Genomic DNA, 22102 nt, shown 5'->3' on the forward strand with positions numbered 1-22102 from the left:
TGTATTTAATCAAATGTTTTTTATTTTGTGTGTGTGTGTGTCTGTGCATTTTCTGTTCTGTTATCTGTATGTCTATCCTTATGCCAATGCAACTCTCTTGATTCTTGTTGCTTTATAATAAGTCTCTATCAAGTGTGAAAACCCTCAAACTTTGTTTTTGTTTTTCTAGTATAGTGTTTTGGCTACACAGGCCCATTGCATTTCCATATTAATTTTAGAGTCTGCGTGCCAATTTCTACAAAAGTGTCCACTGTGGTTTTAATTGGGATCATATTGAATCTACACAGGGAGAATTGATATCTTAAAAATATTGAGTCCTCCTATTCATGAACATGGTATATACCTATTTATTTAAGTCCATATTTCTCTTTTTAAATTCAACTTTTAATTTTTTATTTTAAAGATGTGGGGTACAATTCAGGGTTAGATATATAAATGTTCATTATGCAGGTATCCCTGTTGATGAGGCGTATCTCCCAACCCCCTGGAGATTCCCACTACTGCCAATTCCACCTCCACCCACACCCCCTGGCAGTTTCCCACCACTGCCAATCTTTTTCTTATAGTATAAATAATAGTTCAAGGTTCACTTATGAGTGAGAACATGTGATACTCAGTTCTTTGTTTCTGTGATAGATTGTTCAGTATTATAGACTCTAAGTCCATCCAGGTTGCTGTGAAGTTCATAATTTTGTCCTTCTTTATGGCTGCATAATATTGCATCATGTATATGTACCACATTTTTTTATCAAGTTCTCTTTTGACGTGCAGCACAGTTGGTTCCATGTTCTTGCTATTGCGAACAATGCTGCAATAAACATACATGTGCAGGTATCTTTTTTCATAGAGTGATTTGCTTTCCTCCGGGTATATTCCCAGTAAAGGGATTGCAGGGTCATATGGAAGGTCTAATTTTAGATCTTTTAGAAACCACCACACTGTTTTCCACAGAGGCTCTACTAGTTTACACTCCCACCAACAGTGTAGAAGTGTTCCCTTTTTGCCACATCCTCTCCAGCACCTGTTGTTTTTTGAGTTATTGATGATGGTCATCCTGACTGGAATTTGGTGGTATCTCAGTGTAGTTTTAGTTTACATTTCTTTGATGACTAGTGAGGCTGAGCATTTTTTCATGTATCTGCTGACTGCTTGTATGTCTTCTTTTGAGAAGTGTCTATTCATATCTTCTGCCCACTTTGTAATGGGGCTTTTTTTTTTTCTTTCAACACATTTGAGTCTCTTGTAGATCCTAGATGTTAGGCTTTTGTCAGACATACAGTTGGCAAATATTTTTTTTCGCAGTCTGTGGGCTGTCTCTCTGCTCTCTTGATGGTTTCTTTGACTTTGCAAAAGCTTATCAGTTTGAGGAGGTTTCACTTGTCCATCTTATCTCTTATGATCTGGGCACTTGGGGCTTTGATCAGGAATTGGTTGCCAGTTCCGATTTCCATAAGGGTGTCTCCTGCATTTTCTAAGGTTGTTATAGATTGAGGTTTTATGTTTAGGTCTTTGATCCATTTAGAGTTGATTTTTGTGTATGGTGTAGGTAAGGGTCTTATTTTAATCATCTGCATGTGGTCAGCCAGTTTTCCCAGCACCATTTACTGAATAGGTTCCCCTCTCCCCAGTTGTTGGTGGTGGAGACTTTGTCGAAGATGAATTGGTTGAGAAATTGAGGTTTTGTGTATGGAATCTCTATCCTGTTCCATTGGTCTTTATGACTCTTCTTGTACCAATACCAGATTGTTTTGATTATTGTGGCTTTATAATAAAATTTAAAGTCTGGGAGTGTGATATCTCCCGCTTTTTTTGTTTGTTTGTTTGTTTGCTGAGGATTGTTTTGGCGATTCGTGGACATTTATGTTTTCATATGAATTCCTGCATTGTCAGTTCCAGGTCTGAGAAAAATGCTGCTGGTAATATAATGGGCATTGCGTTAAATCTGTAGATTGCCTTGGGTAGGATGGACATCTTAACAATGTTGATTTTTCCAATCCATGAGCAAGGAATATTTTTCCATTTGTTTGTGTTATCTTTGATCTCGTTGAGCAGTATTTTGTAGCTTTCACTGTAAAGATCTTTCTTGTCTCTGGTTAAGTAGATGGCAAGGTATTTCTTTGTGTGTGTGTGTGTGGCTGTTGTCAAGGAGATTGTGTTTTTATTTGGGTTTCTGTTTATTTATTATTGGTGTATAGAAATGCAAGTGTCTTTTGCACATTTATTTTATACCCTAAGACTTTGCCAAAGTCCTTTATCAGTGCAAGGAGGTTTTTGACAGATTCTCTTGGGATTTTGAGGTATAGCATCATGTCATCTGCAAAGAGGGATAACTTGACTTCCTCTTTTCCTATTTGGATACCCCTGATCTCCTTCTCTTGTCTGATAACTCTAGCTAAGACTTTCAAAACTATGTTGAAAAGGAGGGTGGGCATCCTTGTCTTGTTCTGGTTTTCAGGGAAAATGGTTCCAATTTCTGTCTGTTTAGCAGTATGTTTCTCATAGATGGCTCTTACTATGTTGAGGTATGTTTCGTCTACCCCTAGATGTTCGAGTGTTTTTATCAAGAACAAGTGCTGGATTTTTTCAAAAGCTTTTCCATGTCTAATGATATAATCGTGTGGTTTTTGTTTTTACATCTGGTGATGTATTTAATTATGTTTATGGCCTTACAAATATTGAATCATCCCTGCATCCTGGGGATGAAACTTACTTTGTCGTGGTGGATGATTTTTGAGTTGTGTTGTTGGATCTGGTTTGCTAGGATCTTCTTGAGAATTTTAGCATCTATGTTCACCAAGGATATTGGCTTGTAGTTCTCTTTCTTTGTTGGGTCTTTACCTGGTTTGGGTATCAGTGTGATGTTAGCTTCATAAAATAATTTGGGGAGAGTTCCATCTTTCTCAATTGTCTGGAATACTTTCCATAGGATTGATATCAGTTCCTCCTCACATGTTTTGTAGAATTCTGCTGGAAAGTCATTTTGTCCTGTGCTTTTTCTTTTTCTTTTTTTGTAGGTAGTTTTCTTATGACATAGTCGATTTCCTGGATTGTTATTGGTCTATTTAGGGTCTTGATTTCTTCCTGTTTCAACCTGGGGTGGTTGTGTGATGTAAGAAAGTCCACCATTTCATTTAGATTTTTGAGTTTGTTTCCATGCAATGAATACAATTGTACATAGCAATCTCTGATAATCTTTTGTGTTTCTTCAGGGTCTGTTATGACTTGATCTTTTGTATTTCTGATTGTGTTTATTTGGACTTTTTCTTGGTCAGTCTAGCTAGGGGTCCATTAATCTTGTTTTTCCTTTCAAAAAATCAGCTTTTGGTTTCATTGATTTTTTGTAGTATCTTTTTGTCTTCTATGTCCCAAATTTGGACTTTTATTTTGGTGATCTGGATTCTTCTGCTGAAATTAGGGTTTTGGTGGTCTTGCTTTACCAGCTTCCTTAGGTGATTTGTTAGGCTGTTAATTTGTGATCTGTCCATTTTCTTCATGTGTGTTTGTAGAGATATGAATCCCCCTTTAAGTACTGCTTTCATGGCATCCCAGAAATTTTGGTAAGATGTTTCTTCATTTTTATTTGTTTCCAGGTATCTTTTAGTCTCTGTTTTGATTTCCATGTTGACCCAAGAGTTGTTCATAATCATGCTGTTTAGTGTCCACGTATTTGTGGGTTTGGGGGAAACTTTGTTGGTGTTGATATTTATTTTTATTTTTTTCCACTGTGATTTGGGAAGGTGCATGGCAGTATTTCAATCTCATGGAATTTGTTTATGCTTGATTTATGTCTGAGGATGTGGTCAATCCTAGATTATATTCCATGTGGTGATGAGTAGAATGTATATTCTGTGGTTGTTGAGTAGAGTGTTCTGTAGGTAGCAATTAAGTCCAATTGGTCAAGCATCACATAGAGGTTCCAGACCTCCTTGTTGACTTTTTGTCTTGATCTTTCTAGGGTTGTGAGTGGGGTATTTAAGTCCCCAGCTATGATAGTGTTAGAGTCAATATCTTTTTTAAGTTTACTTAGAAGCTGTCTGGTGTCTTTTTAAGGAATAACTATTAAACCAAAATTGGACCTACTGGGTTGTTTCTCCATGTCTCAACTTTCTCTTATTTTTTAGCTTTTTGTGTCTGTTCCATGTCCCTTGAGTTTATATTATGCATTTATAATATAAAATAACAAATTTAAAACATAAAATAATACGTATTTTAGGAAATTATTTTTTAATTTCTAAGAAGTCTTTCTTACCCATGATTGCTCCTTTGTTGTGACAGCCTGTTCTTATTCAATTTAATATTTTTAATCTCTGATTGTATGAATTAGAATATCATAAACGTTATGCTCCTTGAGTTCCTGAGTATTATTCTCACTCATTACCTCTCTTTCTCTATCTCTCTTTCTCTCTCTCTCTCTCTCTCTCTCTCTCTCTCTCACCACACACACACACACACACACACACACACACACACACACACACCCAGTTTCCTCATTTGAGAGCTTCTATTCTGTTCTGTTTGTTCACTACTCTTCTTAGTCACTCAGTGACTCAGTCTGAGGAAGTAGGCATGATCTCAAGTAATACAAGTTGCCATGCAGGAAAGCAAAAGAGTTTTGTAGGTTCTCAATCCTCTGGCTTAGTGGTACATGTCACTTCTATTTACAAATCTTTGCCCAGAAATATTCATATGGTCCCATCCAATCCTACCAGGGCTTTTTATTCAAGTACCAGAGTCATACAGAAATTAATAAATTCATTCACTTTCCTCATTCAATAATTACCTTTGGGTGATAAAAAAGGCAGCTCATGATGCTAGTGAGAGCTTCCACCACCCAAAGTAAACTGTCCTAACTCTTTCTTTTAATTCTGTATTATGGAAAGTTTTAAACATATACAAACATAAAATAGTGTAATGAACCTCAATGTAATCATTATCTGGCTTTAACAATAATCAACTTTGTTTACAGTATTCTATACCCCCATCCTCTACTCTGGATTATTTTAAAACAAATACCAAACACAACAGAATTTCATTCATACTTATTTTAAAAATCACAATGCCATTATCACACCTTTATCATTAAATACCTTGCCAGTGTTCAATATTTTCAAATACCTCATAATATTTATTTGAAACTGGATCAAAATTAAGTCCACACATTGAAATTAATAAACATATCTATTAAGTCTCTCAATTCATAGACTTTTTCCCTTCCATCTCTCTCTTCCCTCTCTTTGAAGTTTTTTTGTTGAATAAATGGAGTCAGATATACAACAGAGTTTTCCACATCCTGGATTTTACTTATTGCCTCCTTGTGGTGTCACTTCAAATGATTCTTTTATTCTGTATTTCTTGTATATTGACAGCTGATGCAAAAGCTTGATTCAATTCTAGTTTATTTTTTTTTCAAGAATACTTCATGGGTAGTGTTGGGGTTTTCAACTGGAGGCACATAATGTCTAGTTTCTTGTTTTGTGATGTTGTCAACTAGCAATGCTTAATGTCTAAATCTATCAACTTATTAGCATTTGCATTAGAATAATGATACTCTAATTCTATCATTACTTTATCATTTCTTAACTGGAATAATAATAAACTTCTCATTTACTATTTGGTCACCTTTTCCATTAGGAAAAGCAGGACACATGCTTGAATCTTTCCTCATAGTTTCCAGTTTTTAAAATGATAAGTTGGTCTCATTAGCACTCTGTAATTGTGACTAACTAATGTCATTATATGATCTCATACATTTAAACACATTTTATACCCTTATTCTTGTAAGTCCCTTTTTTGCCTATGCTGCTTCTGCCAACCCGTTTTTGCTCCCCTTCTCTGAGTGAGATGCCAGCTCATTCCTGCACTGCAATTGGTCTGGCCTATTCCCCACAAGGTTGGTTGGCCCAGGCAATAGATGGTTTCTTCTTATTTTCTCTCTCTTTTCCCTTTGTCTCTCACCTTTGCCTTGTATTTTTCCTTTGAACATGATTCACAAGTCATCAACACCTATGCAGCATGATAGTGCAAGAATGAGGACAGAAGCTTCTGCTTTTCTTAAATCAGAAGGGACCGGAACTTCTATGAGTCATTGTCATCAACTTCTGTCTCTGTAACACTGGAACCTCCTTTGAGTTTGAAAATTGTGTGTAAGCCCTGGGTACCCATGGAAAGAGGTTGAAACAGAGGGATTGAAAGCATGACTGAAGCCGGGCTCGGTGGCTCAGCCTGTAATCCCACGCCTCTGGGAGGCTGAGGTGAGTGGATTGCCTGAGCCCGCAGGTTCGAGACCCGCCTGGGCAGCAAGACCTCATCTCTACAATAAATCAAAAAAATCAGGCGGGTGTGGTAGCGCATGCATGTAATTCCAGCTACTCGGAAGGCTGAGGCGGAAGGATCGCCGGAGCCCAGCAGGTCGAGGCTGCGGTGACCGGGAGTGGCCACTGCACTCCAGTCTGGGCGACAGAGTGAGACTCCAACTCAAAAAAAAAAAAAAAAAGAAAGCATGACTGAAGGCCAACTGAAGACATGGAGACACTTTATTGAGCTACTATTTTTCAGACAATGTCTCAGGACTTAAAAGTATTATCTCACTTATTCTTCACGACTCTCAGAAGTAGAGATTGTAATTTACATTTTGCAAATGAGGAAATGAAAATTCCAAGTTCCCCACAGCTATGTAAGAGCAAATACCATAATTGGAGAGCAGTAATCATTAAAACAGAAAAACCAAGAGGGGGAAAATGAAAAAATCATCAGGTTTGATCCCATTCTCCCAACAAGTGGAATCTTAGTATCACTTGAATGCCAGCATGCATTGTGAAGTAGGAAAACTCTGGCTGGTGTCTTCACAGCCTGAGACCTCAAATTCCTAATCTAGGAGTTAGAATCAACTGCCATCCCTTGCTTCCATCCACTCCTATTCCAGCAGTTATCAGTGAACACCAAGATGTCTGTGAATTGTTTTGCCCTTCTCCTGTAACCAAGAAGAGAAGAGTGATTACCATACATCATGACTCTCTTCCCACATATCCATGGATTTGAAAAGGGTGGAGATTTCTTCCATACTAAGAGAAAAGGAGCCAGACTTCCTCACAGCCATAGGCTGATTGTATGTTACCTGATTATGGAGTCAGAGTGAGTTCAGTAGAGGCATTTTTCAAAGTAGTCAGAGGCCATGCAACTAGAGCAGGCAACCACAAGCATGGTCTAGAAAAGTCAAAGTCATTGCTAGAAAAACAAGTCTGAAGTGTACGATAAGGACAAAAATGAAAGTATTAGAAAGCCAGAATGGTCAGTGATGGGAAGACATCAATTATAAGCAAGTTGAGGAGTGTGGTCCAGAACTAACACCATCAATGATGAGTTTGCAAGGCATTGTGAGAGATACTTAAGGGGAGTCTCAGGCTCTTATGAGCATCCCTCCGGCTCATACATTTCCTGCTAGAGTCAGTCTATTAGAAAGAATGAGAGATGAGAATGTGAATCCAGAAGATACAGGCAATTTCTGTAGGGCCTCACCATGGAGGATAACAAAGGATTGGGAAGTACTTGGCAGTAGATGTGGGATATAGACAAGCATATTGGTAAGCTGATGGGACTGATCCAGCAGTCAGGAAAATATTTATGATTGTAAGATAAAGAAAGGGTTTATTTACAGGAGGAAAATCTTTGTTTTGGCAGGAGGCTGTGAAGTCCAGCACACAAGTGGAGGGATGGGCCTGTGATAGTCAGTTTCTCCTTTGTATCAAGAGGAAAGGCAGAGAGAATGAGGATAGATGCTGGCAGAGTGACAGATCTGGATGTGGGAAGATGAGCTACTTCTCTTCTGATTGCTACTCTTTGGCCAAAAAAATAACCAAGACAAAAGTGAGGTGATTGCTAAGAACTGGGAGAGAGAAGGGTGGATTAGGAGATGTACAGAGCTAAGCAAAAATAATGATCCAGGTGCTAATAGGAGGCTTGTACTTCCTTCTTGGGATCATTAAGATAAATACAAATGTAAGGAATAAGGAGTAACTAGTTCTGACAGTCTTTTAAAGAGAAGGTGACTCTGGTCACTCTGGCCTTCTTCCTGTTCTTCAAACATATGCTCATTCCTATCTCAGACTGTTTATCACTTGCTGTCCCTTCTCTCAGAACACTCTTTTTTCCCCTATGGCTTGCTACCTCACTCTCTATTCAGGACTTCATTCAAATGTCAGCATCTCAGATATGCCTTCCCTGACCATTCTATCTAAAATAACAACCTCTCTTCTAGTCATTCCCCATCTCCTTACTCTGCTTTATTTTTTAAACAGTTTTATGGAAATACAATCAATATACAAAGAACTGCACATATTTAATGTACAATTTGAGAGTTTGCAAACATCCATGATACCATCACCACCACCAAGATAATAGACATATCCAATACCTCCCGAAGTTTTCTTGTGTCCTTTTGCTTTTGGTTTGTGTGTGTCTGTGTGTGCACACTCATATGTGCTCATATGCATGTGCACATACATGGTAAGAATGCTTACCATGAGATCTACCCTCTTAACAAATATTGAACTGCACAATACCATACTGTTAACTATTGGTATTATGTTATACAGCAGCTGTCTAGGACTTATTTGAATTAAGTTCTAGAACTTTTATACCCATTGAACAACAACTCCCCATTTCTCCCATGCCTCAACCCCTGGTAACCACCATTCTTTGCTTCCATGAATTTGACTATTATAGACACGTCATATAAATGAAATCACACAGTATTTGTCCTAAGACTGGCTTATTTCGTTTAGGAAAATTCCCTCACTTGTGCCCATTGAACTTTTTTATTTAATTATGTGTTTATCATATTTATTCCATCACCAGAGCATCAGCTACATGATGGGTCAAATGGTAGTTGGAAACCCTGCAAAAGACACAAGATGGGTGGGTTCTTGATTTAACAGAGCATGACAGTGCAAGTCAAGGAATTGGAGCATCTCCTGTAGGCATCAGACTACAAGGCAGCAGGTAATGGAACCGAAGTGGCAGGGCAAGAAATGGACTATAATAGCCAGGGCATCTGCCCCACAGCAAATGTGACATTGAGGCCTTTGGAGGGGAGGGATAAGCATATGAAATAAAGTCTCAGGTTACTGTCTCCCAGAGATGTTCCCAGTCTATCCTCGGTCCTACATGTTTCTGTATCCCTGAGAACACTGGACCAGATGCAGCCCCACCAAAAGCCTCAACAAGCAGGTTGATTGTCAGGCTGTCTTCCAGAATGGTGGTAAGGCCTAGTTAGGCACATGGCTTCATAGCACCCTTGCCAGGGACCCCCTGAGGGCTGTACTGGCACAGGTGTACTCTATGAAATCTGCTAAGGCAGGATGATCCTGATCATCTTGGGTATTGGAGTTATTGATTTATCCTGACAGGGCCTGGCAGCCTGAAATGGGGCAGAGGATTTGAAATATCACCAAATGAGGAATTTCCTAAGGTGGGAGGAACAGTATCTGATTTCTCTTAGTCCTTTGTTGGTACCAGGATACTTACTTAGATCAGAGGCATTCTGAATAAAACAGAATCTCTTAGAGACAGAGATAGACAACCACTCCTTGGTCCAGGAGGTCACAGAGGACACTAATTAACACAGTCCTAGAATTTACTTGGAATGCAACATAGGCCAAAGAACACGCAGTAATCAAAGTGACAACAACTTTGAAATGAACAACTCTTACATCTTAGTGATTTAACACAATGGAAATGTATTGTTCTCCTAAGTCAGTCTGTTGGAGAGTCTATGACTCTTCTCCAAGTGGTGATTCAAGGATCCAGCTGTTTTTACCTTGTGGCTTTGCTATCTTGGGGCTTCATGATCACCCTAGTGTTCCAACAGCAGATGGAGACATGAGAGTGTGAAGAATAACACACCCATTACTCAATTCATTACTTTGACCCTAAAATGATGCACATCAGGCTCACTCATTGTACTGTCAAGAATTAATTAAATGACCCTGACTCTAGTCAAGGGCAGGCCTGAGAAATGGTAGCCCCTGTCTGGGAAGGCTTTTCTTGGCAACAATTCTATGCTATGGAAGAAAAGCTGGATCTTTTGGTCATTTGGTCAGTGCTCTCTGCAACAGGACAGCCCCAATTATATGTACTGACCCAGTCCAGCTTGAAATGCTTTCACTAGTTATTATCTTGCATGCAAAGATAAATAGCCCACAAAGTTCACATTCTGTGAATTCTTGGATCTCCTGGAACTGTATGTACAACAGGATGCAATTGAGTAGGAATAAGTAGTGATCCCATTCTGCCACGGAATCAAAGTCCCACTTGTCTTCTTTTTCATAAATAACAGGGGTGCCAACAGGAGAATTCGACCAGCAGATGACCATACATATGAGTTCAGGTCGAGGTACCCTTCTTTTGGCTCAAGACCTTAGGGTGAGATTAATAGTACAGTTGTGGCAACAGTATGGAACAACTACCCTCCACACCTCTCAGACATTCTTTTCTAGGATGCCTATTTGCCTGGTGAGGCAGACTGGACAGTCACTGATATGAACCCCAAGTTGCCCTAGGCAAAGGACATGGCAAGGTTCTTCTGAGTCATGGATGCCTGAATAACTGGTAGTACCCATGGCTCTATCTGGTCCCTACCCTGACCTGCAAGGATAGGCAAGGTTTCACAGACTCCCTTTAGCAGATTATGTTAACCTCATGCATATGGACTTGCTGTCATTTCAAGGTCACCTAACTGAGTCTTCTGAAACAAAGTTCAGTTCAAAAAGATATGAAATGCCATGTAGTCTACCTTTGTCTGGGTCCCAGACAATGGTATGCTGGTAAAGGCATAAAACCAGCTCTCCTGAGAAAAAAGAAATAAATCCTTAGTCTGAAAAAAAGAAACCCTTAATCTGTAGCATTTGCTGATTTCCATGATGCAAATACCCCCACTATGGTTAATTTCAGTCTATCAATATCATATCACTGAATGCAGAGTTGAGAAGAGATGTACAGTAGTAACACACCAATATATTTCCACCATACAGATAGGATGGACATAAATAACTTCAAGAGTATAGATAAAAGGCAATAAAAGATCTAGGAAGTGATTAGTTTTGAGTGTTTGCTATATTTAATGTAATATACTTAATAGTTTATATAATTTAATTTTTAATAATGGCTGTGATTAATAATCAGCAAGTAAATTTTCTGAAAATTTACCAATTAGCTCTTGTGAGCTGGCATGAGCTGGCTCTAGTACACCAGTTGTTGTAGTCCTCTTACCCCCAGTACCATGGTTAGCCAATCAGGGTAGAGACAGCAGCAGAAGTATGAGTCCAGAAATGGAGAATTTCCTTTTTCCAGTGGACTGAGAAATTTCTCATTAGTGATAACAAGGTATCCAAGACAAAGCATATAACCTGTCCCTAGGAGAGGCACAAATGTTCATGCTGGCAGTATGTGTATCTAAAAGCGGACTTTAAGGGAGACACAGCCCTTCTAGCCTTGTGAGCTCATGATCAGCCTTGGAAGTGACTCACAGAGGGACTGAGTCATTAGATGTAGTGAATAGTCACCAGTTTAATGGTGGAAGAGCTTGAAAGCTCCTCCCAGAATTTTTCTTGCTTGGTGTCATCATTCTTTCTGTTTTGTTTTGTTTTTGAATTGGAGTCTCACTCTGTCACCCAGACTGGAGTGCAGTGGCCACTCCCGGCCACCGCAGCTTCGACCCGCTGGGCTCCGGCAATCCTTCCGCCTCAGCCTTCCAAGTAGCTGGAACCACAGGCGCGCACTACCATGCCCAGTTCATTTTGATTTATTGTAGAGATGAGGTCTCGCCAAGTTGCCCCAGCGGGTCTCGAACCCGCGGGGTGTCTTCATTCTAAGACAGGACCTGTACTGATTAATCTACCCTTTCCCTGAAAATGTAGACAATAGATGTGTTGGTGCACTCTGCACAGGGCAGCAGAAGTTTGGCCATCCCCTCTCTACTCCCCACCCCTCACATACACAGAACTGCCAGAAACTGCACAGAATCTTTCCAGAAAACAGTGGCTAGCCTGCCTAGAGAGAAGTCTTGTCTATCAAATTTGCCACTTGTTTATCCTCTCTGAGAACTGTGGGGCCTGGCTGTCCTTAAAGCTTTTCAACCACATGAGGAAGCTTGCTTTACCTAAAACCGCTTGGGCAGAAGAAGAAAGGATGCAATGGTACTGGAGGGAGGGTGTGGTTCCTACCAGTGGTGGTACAGCAGGATAGCAGGATCTCCCCTCAATACCATCTTAACCCAATATAAGAATTACCCAATACTGCAAGTTATTCTGTGGCTATATAGAAGGTGCCCCTGGGATCAAGAGCTCATGGCCTGGCATTTACTTCTTGCTTCTCTGCATTCTTGATCATCTCTTACTATCCCTTACTACCTCAACTCAGTCCTGAATTAGTTATCTATCAGCAGGTAATAAATGATCCTTCCAAAACACAGTGACTTTAGACAATAAATGTATATTATCTCATAGTTTCTATGGGTCAGAAATTCAGAAGCAGCTTAGCTGGGAGGTTCTGACTCAGATCTCTAATGTGGTTGCGGTCATCTGAAAGCTTCCAACATGGCTGAGCCTCATGGCTACTGGCAGAAGACCTCAGTCCCTGTGGGCCTGGCCATAGGCTACTTGAGTGCCATCATGACATGGCAACTAACTTACCCCAGAGCAAGTGATCCACTACAGAGGGAGCACAAAGGAAGCCACACTGCCATTTTTATAACTTAATCTCTAAAATTACACAATCACTTCTGCTTTATTTTATTCATTAGAAGCTAGTGACTAATGAATATCTTTATCCTGTTCATTAGAAGCAAGACGTTACAAGCAGATCACCCTCAAGGAGAAAAGAATTAGGTTCTGCTCTTTGAAGGGAGGAGTGGCAAAGAATTTGTGCACATAATTCAAAACTACCGAAGTTTTTCCTCTGTTCACAGATTATAAATATTTTTCCCACATGCAAAATACACTCATCTCTCCCAAGACTCTCCCAAAAGTCTCTTCTCATTATAGTGTCAGTTCAAAGTCCAGATTCTCATCATCAAAATCAGGTCCAGGTACACATGAGGCTCCTCTGATATAGTTCTTTGAGTATAGTTTCTTGAGTAGAGCTCCTCTCAACCTGAGGACCTGTGAACCAGAGACAAATTATCTCTACCACCCTCCCAATGTCCAATGCTGGGAAAGCTTACAATAACTTCTATAGGCATTACTGTGCAAAGAAAGGGAAAATAGGAGTCACTGTTTCATAAACTATTCTGAGATATACCTAAAGAAATGGTGAAAGTTCCTTGATTAAAATTCAGTTCCACTCCTGTCAAGGAATAATTCCCCACGTCTCTTGGCTCTGCCCCTTGGGCACTTGGTTCCACTCTCTGGGTCATCTTTCCTTTGCTGTGAAAAATAGTCTATATTTGTGGCTGCATGTTTTTCTCAGCTTTCTTCCTGGCAGTAGAATTTTGGGGATTCAAAGGTCTCTTCTCATTTTGTACTGTCTCTGTCCCTTTCAGGGACAGTGTTTCTGTAAATATAGTTCTCTTTAAAACTTTGTGAGTGTTCTGTGAATCTTATTAAAGTTTACCTTGTTACACCAAAGCCTCATCCAAAAATATATTTCAGATAAGCCCTTCCTAACATCGGGTATCTGCTAGAACTACTGAGGGATAGTGCTCTTAAGCTTCTTAAAAGCCTGATCGCCTGACTGAATAGCTCTCTAAGACATGACCTTGGATCTTTCCGAGGTTTTAACAAGGGATTTCACAGTCATACCTTCAGCTTTATTTTTAGACCATGATTTTCTATGAGTACCCTAGATTTGATCTTCGTTCCAAAGCCATTTCTTAATTTTAGCACAGTTTACCATTTGGAAGATCTAGAGATCTTCAAAACCAGCACATCCAGGCAGGTTTTTTGTTTACCAGTTCTTCTTTAAGCTTATCTCTGTTCTTTCTCATTTTACTATAAACAGCAAAAAGAAACCAGGCAGTACCTTTGACACTTTGGCTGGAAGTTACTTTAGCTAGATTATTCAGTACATTTTCTACTTGCCAGATAATTTCAGGTGACATTGTTGCTAAACTTTCTGCCACTACATAACAAGAATCCCCCTTCCTTTATTTTCCTATAACATATTCCTTACTTCTATTTATGCCCTCACTGGCAGCCTCCTCAAAGCTCAGACTGCTACTAACAATCTGTTCAAGAAATTTTAGCCTTTCATGAATGCTCTCTTCAACATCCTTCCAGTTTTTGCAAAACTACTTAACTCCTAAGCCACTTCCACATTTTTAGATATTTGTTATGATAGCACCCCACTTCCAAGTACTCACTGTATCAGTTATCTATTACAGCATAACAAATTACTCCAAAACTCAGTGGCTTAAAACAACAAACATATATTATCTCACAGTTTCTGTCAGGAATTTGGGAGTGTCTTATCTGAAAATGTCGGTTCAGGGTCTGTCACACGGTTGCATTTAGGATATAAGCAAGTCTGCTGTCATCTGGAGACCTGAATGGTGCTGAAGAATCCGTTTCTAGGTGACTCATTCTCACGGTTGTTGGCAAGAGGCCTTGGTTGCTCTCTGCATAGGCCCCTCGTGAGATTGTTTAAGTGTCCTCATAACATGGCAACTAACCTCCTCCAGAGGGACTGATCCATAAGAGAAAGTTCAGAAGAAGTCACATTACCTTTTATGACCTAGTCTCTGAAATCTCACACTGTTGTTTCTGCTTTATGCTATTCATTAGGAGCAAATCCTAAAGGGAAGGGGATTTAAGTTCCACCTTTCAGAGGGAGGATTGTCAGAGTTTGTGGACATATTTTAAAATTATCATACACATCCTTTTCCCCAGCATGTCAAGCTAGCAGGTAGTGTTCTCTAACCTAAGCAGGAAAAAAGGAAGGCTCAGAAAAATAAAGTGGCCTGATACTCCACAGTAGTTCTAACGGATCAGCAGAGCCTTCAACAAGTATCGCTAGACATGGCCAGAAGAGAGGTAGGACACAGGAGTGAGACAACTGTACGTATTCTGAGAATAATGCTGCACAATATCATCTGTCTTCTTCCCCAGAAAACAACTTGTCTTTATTACATGCCAATTTTAATATATGTCAATCATCCTGCTAAGGGCTTTACATGCATCCACTTAGCTAAGACTCGCAAAACCCTTTGAAGTAAACACTTTTATCATATCCACAAAGTAAGGAATCTGTAGCTCAGAAGAAGGAAATAACATGAGCTGAGCTACTGGCAGAAAAACCTAGATTCAAATCCAGGGTGTTTTTTTGGTTTGTTTTTTTTTTTTAACACTAGACTGCTCTAAACAATGCAAGATCAGAGTTTTCATCTTGAAGGTCCAAGAGAAGATTAAGTAAAGACAGAATATCTGTGATTAGCCTGACTAGCAGTAGTATTAGCAATATTTCTTGAGAAAATATGGTGCTAAAAGAACAAAAACTGCCCTTTATTAAGCACCTGTTTATTTTCTAGATGCTTAATTCCTGAAAGCTCATTTGATCTTTGCAGCCAATGTGTGGGATAAGCATAATTAGACACATTTTACAGATGAGGAAGCACAGACACAAATATAGTTGTGTATGTTTCCAAAGCCTGGGTTTATGCCAGTGATTTCTAATGAGCTCCGTATAGCCCTACGGTTTAATGAGATGTTGAAAGGTGCTTGACCTCCCCTTAGACAGAGCTGCTCCTCCTCTTTTATCTAGTTGACATAGTGAGCTTCTATACAATACATATTTCATTTGAATCTAGGATATCTTGGTTTTAAAAGTAGAAAAAACACAAAACTATTTTCAAGTACACCATAAGACTTTCTTCGAGTCCTCAGATGTATACAAACCTTGCATTAATTGCTCATCCACTCTTAGGTAGAATAGTCACAAAGATTCCCAAGAGAAAGAAACCGTGAGTGTAAAGAAGTCCGGGTCTTCAAGGAGTAATTCAGATAGCATTTTTTCAGTAATTTAAGAATTTTTGGTCTGTGCTTATGACACTGTGTTTATTTCTGAAATCATAATATTAATCATTTTAAGTAGTAGTCCTTTTAAAACAATAATTATTAGGAATTCCTGTTCTGGGTAAGGACAATTAACACTCTCACTGAGTGCAGCTATAAAACCTGGTCACATTGAGGACTCTGAAAAGTAAACAGTGGCAGGAGGATTGGAAAAGGAGACTAAAGTTCCAGTAGGACTACCACTGGCAGTGAGTTTATTATCTTCTTCCCTCCAGGATCCCCCAGCCTGAATTCAATAGGCCCAAAACCCAGTAGTAGGCATTAGTGGAGACAATTTCAGGAGAAGCCCTCTGGCTCTGGCGCAAGATGCTGAAAAGAGGTTTCTTAATGCTCAGAGACAATACAAAATCCTCCATTTTTCTTCTTTCTTCTTTTTTTTTTTTCCTTGTCTCACAGTTCCCAAGTAATCTTGTGCAATAGTGGCCATGGAGGCAGCTGTGGCTCATAGAATGGAAAACACTGAAGGAGGAAAATATTCCTCTCCAACAGAGCTGTGGTGGTCACAAGCAGGTGGGGTGAACCCCTTTTGCATTTTTTTCTTCTTTCTGTCCTTTTGCCATTTGGCCCAAATGTGGGTACATTTGCAAGAAGTACATGACAAAGTAGAGTTCCTAAAGTCCCAGCTTTCTGGAGGAGAACCAAAAAGAGGAGCTCCAGAAAAGGAGAAAGTATCAGGAAAATCATGGAGAGGGAGGAATTCAGAAAAGCGATCATTAAAGCTGTTTATGAACTCCTGGGCTTACCCCTCAAGCTGCGTATGCATAGATCTGATCCACAATAACATGTAGAGATTTTGAGGACAGACGTATGGACTAGAACACCACCAAAGTTTCAGATTGGTAACCGAGTGGAGCACAGTTGGGCAGAGCTGCATAGCATCGCAAAGGTTTTGAAAACTGAATGAGCACTGAAACTGTGACCCATAGAAGGCTGATCAGAAGTCTCGTCAATGCCTGCTGAAACAAAAACTCTCAGGCTGTGAGCACCTAGGACGACCATCCTTGCAGCCCCCTGGATGGTGCTTCCCCTCTGCACCACGAGTCGGGTCCAGACGGACGGGCGCTGGTGGGCCAGGCCTCGCAGAGTGCTGCCGGGTAACGCGCCTTCTCGCGGTTGTCCGCCTCTCATGCCTGGGTTCGCCGCTCCTTCCAGAGCCCCTGGGGCCCTGACTCGAGGTAGGGCTGAGAAGAGATGGCTCAGCCAAGTTGGCGGAACCGCTGACTTTGCTTGGGAAGCGCTATGTCTTCAGAAAAGCCGGAAGCCTGTGGTGCCCCTGGCGGCCTGGTTTGTTTTCGGTCGGTTTTGAAACGCTAGGGAGTCGAGACTCCGCGGCCCTGGAGTCCATTCCTGGCTTCTGGCAGTCGTCGATGCAACGGTAGAAGATGACACCTGCACTTTGAATCATGAAGAAGCCAGTAAGGGAGATACAGTGACTCCAGTTTCAATATATTCAGGAGAGGAGTCTGTTGCTTCCCATTTTGCCCTTGTTACTGATGACATCAGGATTCAGAGCAAGAGAACTCTTTGTTAAGGAAAAGAATAAGATTTGTGGGAGAAAACTTCTAGGAACTGGATTAGATTGTGCCAGGATTTTACAGAGAGATACGGGACACCGAGGTTAGTTTGCCAGGAAGCAGTGCTTATTCCTGCCTAGCACGGCTCAGTGGATTCACATCCATAGGCTGACCCACGAGCACGGGGGCATTGCCTTTCATTTTTAGCTTCTTTGTCCCCCCAATAAGACTTACGTATTAGTAACATACAGGCTAATTGGGTATTTCACAGCTCAAGGTTGCAGCGGAGTTACACATGCGCACTACAGATTGGGGGGCTACATTCCTTTCTAACATAAATCTTTCTAAGAAAACTCTTATCTTATGGTGCTAGGAGAATCCTTTCACTGTTCTGAGAAGGCTTTTATCTTACTGTACTAAGAGGGCCCCTTCTCTATCCTGGGAAGGCCTTCATCTTATTAGGCTGGGGGGTGTTCACTGCCTCAAGATGAAGAAACACGTCCTGTGGAACGAGAACAAGTAAATAGGACCTAACATGCATATCGAGAGGTTTGCATTGATAGAGATCATTGAAGAGCAAATTGGATAACATAAAGACCACTCTGAATCTTTGAAAATATTAAATGAAGGCAACCTCTTCGGGTTTCCTCCCGCTCTGGGAGCTTTTCTGTCCTCTCAATAAATCCTGCTTTCTCAAAAAAAAAAAGAAAAAAAAGAAAGAAAAGAAAAGATTAAACGAAAAGCTACAATCTAAAGAAGCAGACCGCCTCCAGGTAAGGACAGAATTGGAAACTCAACAGGTGATGAGGAATTTCAGTCCACCTTCATCAAACTGGGAGGTGGAAAAGTTGAGCTGTGACCTCAAGATCCAGGAACAAGAGTTGGAACTGATGAGGAAATAATGTAGTGATCTCAAAACAGAACTACAAAAAGCCAAACAAGCTGACTCATCAGGAAGACAATCTGAAAAACAGAGATCTGCAAAGACTAAGCACTTCAAGTGATAATATGCAGCCTGCGTACTGGGCACTGAAGAGAGAAATTTACATCCGGTGACTCAAGTACAAGCTGAACTACTAAGAAAACTGAAAACCCCAACTGCAGTTTAGAAAACCTGCAACTCAGTCAGATGCATTGAAGACCTGGGAAAGACAGCACAAAACTACACTTGACAGATTTAACTGCAGCATACACGAGACATTCCCCTCTCTCACCAAATGGCAAAGCTCTTCGTCATACTACATCTTCCGCTTTACCGGGAGATATAAAGGCTTTATCAGAGAAAGTACTTCTCCAAACATGGGCAGGTAATGAGAGATCCATTCCTAATGATGGTCATATTTTCAGGAACACAACAACTCTTACAGTAGAAATTCTGTGGAAGATAATTCCTGGGTTTTGCCAAGCCCTGCTAAATCAAATGAAACAGCATTTAGGGAAACAAAGTAAAATTTTATTTGCCTTTACCCAACCTGCCACCACTGCATTCCTTGGATCAGCATATCAAAACTGCCTTTATAAGAGTTAATTCTGAAGAAATTCATGATTTGATCATGAGAATACTATCTCTTTCAGTGGTTCTCCCAAGAAATTATTTAACAAACTGAAAGTGGATCTTGTTAAATTTTTGCAGTTCTTCAGTATATACATTTGGACATAATGTGTGATATTATATAGTTGGTTTTCCAGTATGCAGGAGCACCTCCAGCTTCATATTCTAATAATCAGATACATGTTACTATACTAATTAACAAATAAACTCAAGGTGTTTTTTTTTTAAAATCCCGACTTTGATAACAATTGTAAAATTCTGCCTCTCAGATAAAGAATGGAATTGAAGATTTTAAACATGGTTTTATGAAGTATGTAAAATGCGAAAATATTCATTCATAAAAATAAAAGGAAACCATTAATATTAATATTTCAATAGAAGACATACAAGCAGCCAATAGATACATGAAAAAATGTTCAGCCTCACTCAGTGTGTATATGTACCACATTTTTTAAATTCAGTCCAACTTCAATGGGCAGCATGGTTGGTTCCATGTTTTTCCTATTGTGAATAAAGCTGCAACAAACATGCATGTACAGGTATCTTTTGTGAAGAATGATTTGAGTTCCTCTGGGTATATTCCCAATAGGGGAATTGCTAGGTCATATGGAAGGGCAATTTCTAGTTCTTTCAGAAATCACCACACTGTCTTCCAAAGAGGTTGTACTAGTTTGCATTCTCACCAGCAGTGTAGAAGCATTCCTTTTTCTCTGCATCCTCACCAGCATCTGCTGTTGTTTGCTTTATTAATGATGGCCATTCTTACTGGGACTAGGTGGTATCTCAATGTCGTTTTGATTTGCATTTCTCTGATAATGAGTGAGGCTGAGCACTTTTTCATGTGTCTGTTGGCTGCCTGTATATCTTCTCTTGAGAAGTGTCCATTCATGTCTTTTGCCCACTTTTTAATGGTGCATTTTGTTTTTTTTCTTTTTGGCGCGTTTGAGTTCCTTGTAGATCCCTGATGTTAGGCCTTTGTAAGATATACAGTTGGCAAATATTTTTTCCCCTCTATGGGCTGTCTCCCTGCTCTCTTAATGGTTTCTTTTGCTTTGCAGAAGCTGGTCAGTTTGATAAGGTCCCACTTGTTTATCTTATTTCTTATGGTATGGGCACTTAGGGTTTTGATCAAGAATTGGTTGCCAGTTCCAATTTCCATAAGGGTGTCTCCCGCATATTTTAATAATAGTTTTTTAAATGATTTTTAGCCCTCCCAGGTGCAAGGTAGGCCACACAGGGAATGTCCCGGGCGGAGCCAACAGAGACGGGCGCTCTGCCGACCAGACACAGCTGTGTTTGCCAAGCCTGATTCACAGCAAACCGAAATGGCAGAGCAATCGGACAAGATGGTGAAGAACTATACCCTGTAAGAAATTAAGGAACACAACCACAGCAAAAGCACCTGGGTAATCCTGCACCACTAAGTGTACGATCTCACCAAATTCCTTGAACAGCATCCTGGTGGGGAAGAAGTTTTAAGGGAGCAAGCTGGAGGTGATGCTACTGAAAACTTCGAGGATGTCAGGTACTCTACAGATGCACAGGAATTGTCCAAAACTACATCATTGGGGAGCTTCATCCAGATGACAGCTCAAAGTTAAACAAGCCTTTGGAAACTCTTATTATTACTGTTGATTCTAATTTCCAGTTGGTGGACCAACTGGGCGATCCCGGCCCTTGGCAGTGACCGTTGCCCTGATGTATCGTCTGTACATGCAGGAGATTGAATCCCTCCGCAAACAAAGACAGGAAAGAACTGCTTGGGATGAGGAAGAAAGAAGCCGATGTTAACTACTTCAACTGACAGAAACCTTCACCTGAAAAAATAATTTCAATATGTCTGTTTCCCTTTTCCTCCCCTACTAGAAACAAAACAAAAATAACTGTCATATTCTTCAACACTTGACATTTTCAAGTGTGCCTTTCTATTCATCAACTTGATTTTGATGTTTCTTCACTACATAATTTGCTTATTGTAAGCATGATCTTTTGAAAATATATCTGGCCTTTAAAAGAAAAAAAAGATTTTTTTAGTCACAGTGTTGTTTGTTGATAAAATTTTAGAAATATATTTTAAATTCTAAAACTTGAAATAGCATGATCATCGAAACCAACTTTGTCCCAGTACATTCAAGTTCTTTTTCATCAAAAAAGGAAATAGTTGACAAACTATGTAGCCTGTCAATAAATTATTATATCTCTCTACACCATTCAGTTAGAAGTGTAAAGAATATCATCCAGGTTTCAGTCGAATCTGTCCCTTCAGTGGTTCATAATGAAAGCCTCGATGTATGTGTGTAACTATAGAAGGTAATTTTCCTCAAAGAGACTACAGCTTCCAGTTATGTAAGCAACTTCTAAATTGTTAGACCTTCTTTTAAAATGTAATGTTTTACTTCTTTGAGAACATGATTTTTAATTAGGAATTTTAATTCTAGAAATTGAATTTGGGGCTGTATTGATATAGCACAATCATGAAATGTCCCCTAATTATTTTATTCTAAGTGATCAATCACTTGTAAACAAGTAAGTCAATTACAAAAAAAAAAAAAAAAAATGACTTTACGTGGAAATTTATCTAAATTCTTTCAGGGTTGAGGTATTAATAATATTAGTACTATACTACATGGTTCATACACCTTTAGCCTGGGTTATAGTGATTCGTGTAGGAAGACTTTATCCTTTTTGATAGACAGTATCATATATCTTGAACTCAAAAGGATATCTCATATCTCTTCTACTGTATTACTGAATAGCATACATATATTGACAATGTTCACCATTCACCAGATATTTTTGTCTTCTAGTATCTTACCTTATTTAAACTTGTGTGTGATTAATGGAATTGGTGACAGATGCTGGAATTTATTCTGACCAATGAACACAGGTGACGATCTGTGTACAATCTCTACTACCTCGTAATGGAATCAAACCCATATGCATGACACAAACACAATACTCCAGGCTTTAGCTGA

At 39.7% G+C, this 22102-nt stretch overlaps 2 pseudogenes; both read left to right on the plus strand.

Annotated features, from left to right (window-relative positions):
• The window catches only part of LOC103260708, a 47730-nt pseudogene extending 28627 nt beyond the window's left edge, over positions 1-19103 (plus strand).
• Positions 19104-20452: 1349 nt separating this feature from the next.
• Positions 20453-20918, plus strand: LOC110595662 (annotated as a pseudogene).
• Positions 20919-22102: the final 1184 nt, after the last annotated feature.

Source organism: Carlito syrichta, unplaced genomic scaffold (genome assembly GCF_000164805.1).
Source record: "Carlito syrichta isolate Samal-C Ts95f unplaced genomic scaffold, Tarsius_syrichta-2.0.1 Scaffold303306, whole genome shotgun sequence".
NCBI classification, from domain to species: Eukaryota; Metazoa; Chordata; class Mammalia; order Primates; family Tarsiidae; genus Carlito; species Carlito syrichta.